Genomic DNA, 7,500 nt, shown 5'->3' with positions numbered 1-7,500 from the left:
ACTTGTTTTCTTTATTCAAAATTCGGACAGAACTTATGGGATCACCTGATATATAATAAAGTAGTGAGATCCAATATAGTTATGGTACAGACGGTTGATTACTCTCAAACATAGACAAGACTTTTATACATAACACGAAGTGGTTGATAATCAATCAATGAAGTTTATTAATCAATGTATCCAAACCGCTTCGTCCAATATCAAATTAGCCAGAAATTTCGAGAAGATAACCGAATTATACAACTATACTATAAAGCAACAAACGTTACTAATTATGCAATAAGTCTGTTGAAGTACTTAGCTATGTTTCAAAAGACTTACCGAACACATTTTATTTAACTTTAAGGTACTGTTCAGTGATCCGTTTCTTCAGGTACTTTTCTACCTGTTGCTTACTAATCTATTGTCGCAATGAATTCGCCAAGACAAACCGGGAAAAGTTTGTACATTTCAATTGTCAAAAGGAGAGCAGAAGTAGGAATTGGTAAAGCGTCCAATCACATGCCTCTTCTACAAACTCCAGGTAGAAAGGGATGTAGTTTTAAGATCAACCACTTATCTGTAAAAATGGAGTTTATGGTGGTGGTTTTGGAGAGTTCGTAGGAGATTAATATTCTTTTATACTCTAGGCACAAGGCCCGTAACTTTTGGTTGAGGGGGCCTGTCGATTAGATGACCCCAGTACGCAACTGGTACTTAATTTATCGACCCCGAAAGGATGAAAGGAAAAGTCAACCTCGGCGGAATTTGAACTCAGAACATGAAGACAGACGAAATACCACTAAGCATTTCGCCCGGCGTGCTAACGATTCTGCCAGCTCGCCGCCTTCATAGGAGATTAATATTATCACAATAAGGTAATAAATTTGAAAAAGCGGCACCGAAGTAACAAAGGTATAAAAATAAAAGATACCAGATATAGTGACGTTTGTAAGATACTTGTACTCACACAATCCCACATACAGACGTTCATATATCAAATGATATTAGACAAGCATACAAATGGATAATATAATTACACACACATGAAGGCAGCGAGCAGGCAGAATTGTTAAGACGTCGAGTAAAATGCTTAGCGGCGTTTCGTTCCTCTTTACGCTCTGAGTTCAAATTCTGCCGAGATTGACTTTATCTTACATCCCTTCCAGAGTCGATAAAATAAGTACTAGTTGAGCACTGGGGTCAGTCTCATCGAACTACCCCTCCTTGGAAATTGCTGGCCTTGTGCCAAAACTTGAAAGGAATACATTCAAACACAAACACCCACGCGCGCGCGCACACACACGCACACACTCACTCACACACACACACACACACACACACATAAATTCAGGAAGGAAGCGAATCAGGTCTTTAAATATAGATAGTAGAGTACCAAGGCCGAGTCAGTGAAATCGCTATCGCGTAAAACAATATTTGAAGAACAAATACGTTCTTAATGAAGTAAACACGGATTTGTGTGTGCAATCACAAATGGCCAACTGAATATGCAGCGAGTCACAAGGTTGCACATAGGTACAAACACTGCACCAATTGTACTGCACTCAACAGGACTCCAGATGGACAGGAATTGCAGGTTCCAAGTAAGGTGAATAATAAAGAAATCGCAATAGATAGGCGCAGGAGTGGCTATAGGCGCAGGAGTGGCTGTGTGGTAAGTAGCTTGCCTACCAACCTCATGGGTCCGGGTTCAGTCCCACTGCGTGGCACCTTGGGCAAGTGTGTTCTACTATAGCCTCGGGCCGACCAAAGCCTTGTGAGTGGATTTGGTAAATGGAAACTGAAAGAAGCCCGTCGTATATATGTATATATATATATGTGTGTGCGTTTGTTTGTGTGTCTGTGTTTATGTCCTCGTCACTTAGCGGTTCGGCAAAAGAGACCGATAGAATAAGTACTGGGCTTACAAAGAATAAGTCCCGGTTGCTCGATTTAAGGCGGTGCTCCAGCATGGCCGCAGTCAAATGACTGAAACAAGTAAAAGAGAAAAAAGTTATTTTTTTATTGTTGAATAGAAGTATTACATCGTGCGAAAATACCGTTTACAACAGGTGAATACATGTAAAAATTAAATTCAAAAGCAAAAGTTCCATTTTTGACTCTACCGATCAAAAATTCGGCCATAGAGTGAATATAGCACTCTAGTATGTACCTTATAAAGAGGAAACCGTTAGGTGGCTGGGTCGGGGAACGAAGCAGAAAGGGATTAAAGTGGATGGGGAAATGCAGAAGGAACGAGGGCTAAGGAGATAGAACATAATGGTACTCTTTTCCTTACCTCTCCTCCCTTCCGCACTTCTTGTACCCCTTTCCGTATCCTTCCCCGATCCAGTCATCCAACGCATGCCTCTATATGCATACACACGAATGCGCATGACTCTGTATGCACACACAGACGAAATGCCCATGCGCACATACAAACTTACATCGATACTCACGCAAGTGTGCATCTGTCGATATATATAGGCGAGCAATAGTCACATTTGTATGTCATTGTTTGCATGCGTGTGTGTATACGTGTGAGTGTGTGTGTGTGTGTGTGTGTGTCTGTGTTTGCGTGTGTGTGTGTGTGTTCAACATCACAATTGACTAAGGCGATTCCCGGATATGAATCTTATACACACACACACACACACACACACACACATACACACATACACACATAAACACACACACAAAGGCATACACAAACACACATACACACGTACATACACACACACGCACAGATACACACACACACACACGTCAATCAAGCAGATGTGTGTGGATCTAAATGTAGATTGCTAGTGAGATGTTATTAGTAATTTGTAACCATGATTCTTTTGGCTAAGGAAGCAGTTTGTTTACTCTATGAGTGTGGGTGTGCGCGCGCATGCCTATGTGTGTGTGTGGTGGGTGTTGCATATGCACGTGCATGTATATATGCCTATAAATTTTATCATGATTTTTCATCAAATGACTTTTTAGCAAAATGGCATTTCATACAAGCATTTTGTTAATATATTATTATATAGGATATGTTTTTGCCAACAGCCATATGATTTGTGTTTGTTATTGGATATAATTTTGCGGCAATTCATCTTCAGACCAACCTCAGAAAATATGGTACAAAACTCATTAGGTCTTCCTGTGTCTGCTGGATATCGATTATTTGGGGGGATAGCCACGATGAAGTTAGTGCTGAATAGAAGAGAATAGCATAAATGGATCCTTAATAGCTTCTCATGCAAACAAAACTGTCGGCAATGTCATATATTGGAGATGTGACCCATATTCAAAAGTTGAATATCCTCTGACAGAAACAAAATTCAGCACCAACCAACTGACGGCAGATCCAACACGGACTGAGCGGAAATAGCCGTGTTCAGAATGAGGGGAAAATCCCTGCTAACTCAAATGAGCAGGCACCAATTATTAGACAGGGTATAACAGAAATCTTGTTTAGTACCGGCTGGTAGGTTTTAAAAACTGAACATCTGCGTAAAGCTTTTACAGACTACTTTGCATTTACCTGTGTGATGTGAAAGTCGATCACTTCCAGTACGATGTTGGAATAAGTATGAACGTGTACATTATAATTTCCAACGTACCAATAACAACATTAAAGGCTGGCTTAACGTATTTAGCAATCGTGTTATCACTATTTTTTCTGCTTTACACAGAGGCGTGAGAAAAAAATGAAACGTGAGGAAGATGCAAATAAGGTATTTATCGAACCACTTGCTTTTTGTATTGATGGCCTACAAAGAAAAAATATTAAGGTACAGCGATGAATGAAAGAATATTGTAATTGGATTAATATAGATGTGTGCATGTGTTCGTATCCGTATGCGTGTGCTCGCGCGTGTGTGTGTGTGTTTTATATGTAAGCAATTGAATTCAAAGTTTCATGATATATAAGTAGGTAAGCAGAGAGAACTTGGCACTGAGAGCCAAGTGGTGTCAAAATATATTAAGTTATAATTATCACGGTTCGTGACTGAATTTTGCATTTCCGATTTCCTAACACAATCTGAACAACGAAACAGGAAACCGTTGAATAGAGTATTCGGAAAATATAATTGGAAAGAAAACAATTTGATGCATGCCGAGGGATAAAAACGAATAAATAAACAATTAATTATTTGTTTGGGTGTTTGTAAGTGTGCGTATATATGTGTATGTGTGTGTGTTAATAACCGCAAACATTCTATTAAATAATTAAATCAATATATAAAAATATGCTATAAATACATTACTAAGAGTAAAATCAAATCATTTCAATTAAATTCATTTACACAACTACATTCACTCCAAAATACTACATGGTCACAGAAAAATAATGTGGTTGAATAAGAAAAGGGAATAAGCCAGAGGAACAAACACACGGGGGAAAATATTGTCAGTGGCTTTCAAAACACGTCCGACATTGATTAGACCCTTGATTAAAAAAAAAACGGCTTGGAGCTTGACACAGAAAAGAAAAACGTTCAGAACAAATAGCAATGAATTAAAAACAAATATATTCAAAAACTTGTTGCGAATTTTTTTCTGAGGCGAGGCAGTCTTGTAAAAAATATATCGAAAATATTTCATCATTGTGAAGAATTACTATGAATGCTGCTACTTCAGTTTCATTTGTTCTCTTTCAATTTTGTCGTAATATTGGTTTCAAACTTTGGCAGAAGGCCAGCAATTCCAGAGAAGGGGGACAGTCAATTACATCGACCCCAGTGCTCAATTGGTATTTATTTTATCGACCCTGAAATGTGGAATTTGTACTCAGAACGTAAAGACGGATGAAATGCAGCTAATTATTTACCCATTGTGCTACCGATTTTTCCAGCTCGCCTCCTTGTTCTGCTGTAATAATCCTTTCTACTGAAGACACATGGCCTGAAATTTGCAGGGATGGGACTAGTCTATTACATCGACCCCAGTGTTTCACTGGTACATAATTTATCGACCCCAAAAGGATGAAAGGCAAAGTCGACCCCGGTGGAATTTGAACTCAGAACGTAAAGACGGACGAAATGCTGCCAAGCATTTTACCCGGTGAGCTAACGATTTTGCCAGCACGTCGCTTTATTCTGCACTAATATTGAAATAATTTCGGTTAAGCAAAAAGTACCTTCCATCTTATGTTATCCTAGTAAGTAAGTTTGAAATCAAGTAGAGACAACTTTATGTTAAAAGTACTATCATTTTGTCTTAATCTCCAAATATATGGGTTGATCAATGATATACCTCTGCGTGTAATGTCTTATCTTACATCTATGTTTTTTGTCACACTAATATAGGATTTTGACTGTAATTTTAGCTTGGCACAATGAAATTGCCGAGCAGTTTCTTTTAAGCGGACAATCACTTGCTCTTGAGAATAGAGTCGCTGTTATTTTGTTTTTGAAACAGCTGCAAAAAAAATTAACGGAAATTTTATTGAAGATTTTAAAATACCTAAGCTCTCTTATAAATGAACTGAGACGAACTCAAAAGCTCTTTGGCTTTATAAAGAGAAAATTAAAAGTAAAATTGGGATTACATCACATGATATTTCCATTTCTACTTCTAAATGTAGGAGCTACTTCCTAAATGTAGGATTATATTCTTTCTCATCAAAATATCAGCTAAAACTAAATCCTCCGTTACAATATTACAGAGCTTTTGCAAAAACATCTGCGCTTCACGAGACTAAATCAGTGACGAAATCAAGTGCTTGATTAAAACTCTCACAATAATTTCTCATTAGGACAAAATGCTTCGCGGCATTTCTTCCGTCTTTACTTTTTTTAGTTCAAATTCCTCCAAGATAACTTTGTCTTTCATCCTTTCGGAATCAATAAAATGAGTACCTGTTGAGCTCGAGGGTCGATTTAATAGACTAGCTCCCACCACCCACAAATTTCAGCTCTTGTAGCTATAGTGGAAATAATTATCTCTAGAGAATTCACTATTATGATCGAGAGTGTTTTAATTCTAATTCAATGAAGATTGAAGCAATAATGGTCACTCCCGTCGATTTCGGTGTATGAGTGTTTAAAGGAAAGATTTTCTTTTAAAGGCGAGACAAATAGAAACCTGTATCTATTTGCGATAGATGCATAAAAGGCAATTTCAATTTAGGTATGGATTTTGCTATGAAGCCACAATGTGGAGACTGATGATTTTGATTTTGCCTGGGATTGGGCAAATGTGTCTGGTGATTGCAGGATTGCCTGGGATTGGCCAAATATGTCTGTAGATTGTAGGATTGGCTGGGATTGGTCAAATGTGTCCGTATATTGCAGGATTGCCTGGGATTGATCAGATGTGTCTGTTGATCTCTCTATTGCCTGGGATTGGTCAAATGTATCTGTTGATTGCCGAATTGCTCAGAATTGGCCAAATCTATGTGTTAATTGCAGGATTGCCTGGGATTGGCCAACTGTGTCTGTTGATCTCTCTATTGCCTGGGATTGGTCAAATGTATCTGTTGATTGCGGGATTGCTTGGGATTGGCCAAATGTGTCTGTTGATTGCAGGATATTGTTTTATTGTTCTGTTTCTTTAACCCAAATTGTTTGGATCATGACACGTTTTATGCCATGCAAATCGATCTAGGACAGGACTTTCCCAATGTGGATTTCATGCAGGGAGTTGACATGATTTCTGCCATTCGGAAATCTCAAGAAAAAGCACGCGATGCAAAGTAGAGCTACTAGAGTGTTTTGGGAATAGATTACAGATAATGACTACAAAACATAGTTGTTTTACATGAAAGCGAAATTTCTTGTGATTGTTTAAAAAGGGCTAGAACGGCAATGCTAAAAGAATGGACAACAATCGAAATATCATAATGGATTGGTAAATAAGCATCTTCAAAGTGAAACAACGCATTGGTAGGTAAACAAAAGTATCAACAAATCGAAGAGAGGGAAGGGAATATCACCTTTCAAGTAACTTAGAATAGATAAAAGTAAGCTTGCCAAAGTTTAATGCAATTTAAATATGGAGATTAAGATCATTTGATATTGGATATTCATCGCGCACTATGTTCCTAGTCAATTTAATCATCGTCGCAGGTGGGCAGTCCAAATAAATAAATAGACAAAATCCTTTCACTTTTATAATATATTCTCTAACAAAAACTTAAACAATACTCATCAATACACATATAAAAAAATATAGAAAGTAATAATATACAATCACAACATGACTAAAAAATATTCTGTAATGCAAATATATGACCAGATAGATTTCAAAAAGTATGGAAAACAATCGAAATAAATTATAGACAAAATCCTTTCACTTTTATAATATTCTTTAACCAAAATACACACCAATAGACATATAAAAAAATATAGAAAGTAATAATACACAATTACAACATATATATAAATAATAAATAAAAATATGAAGACCACTAAAAAATATTCTCTAATTTCAATATACGATCATATACTGTAGATTAAAAAGTATGGAAGATCCTACATACAAAAAACTATGTACATACAACGAATTGTATCTATTTCTTTGATAGAC

Source organism: Octopus sinensis, linkage group LG9, assembly GCF_006345805.1.
Source record: "Octopus sinensis linkage group LG9, ASM634580v1, whole genome shotgun sequence".
NCBI classification, from domain to species: Eukaryota; Metazoa; Mollusca; class Cephalopoda; order Octopoda; family Octopodidae; genus Octopus; species Octopus sinensis.
The sequence above is the reverse complement of the archived record's forward strand: the minus strand, read 5'-3'. Positions refer to the sequence as shown.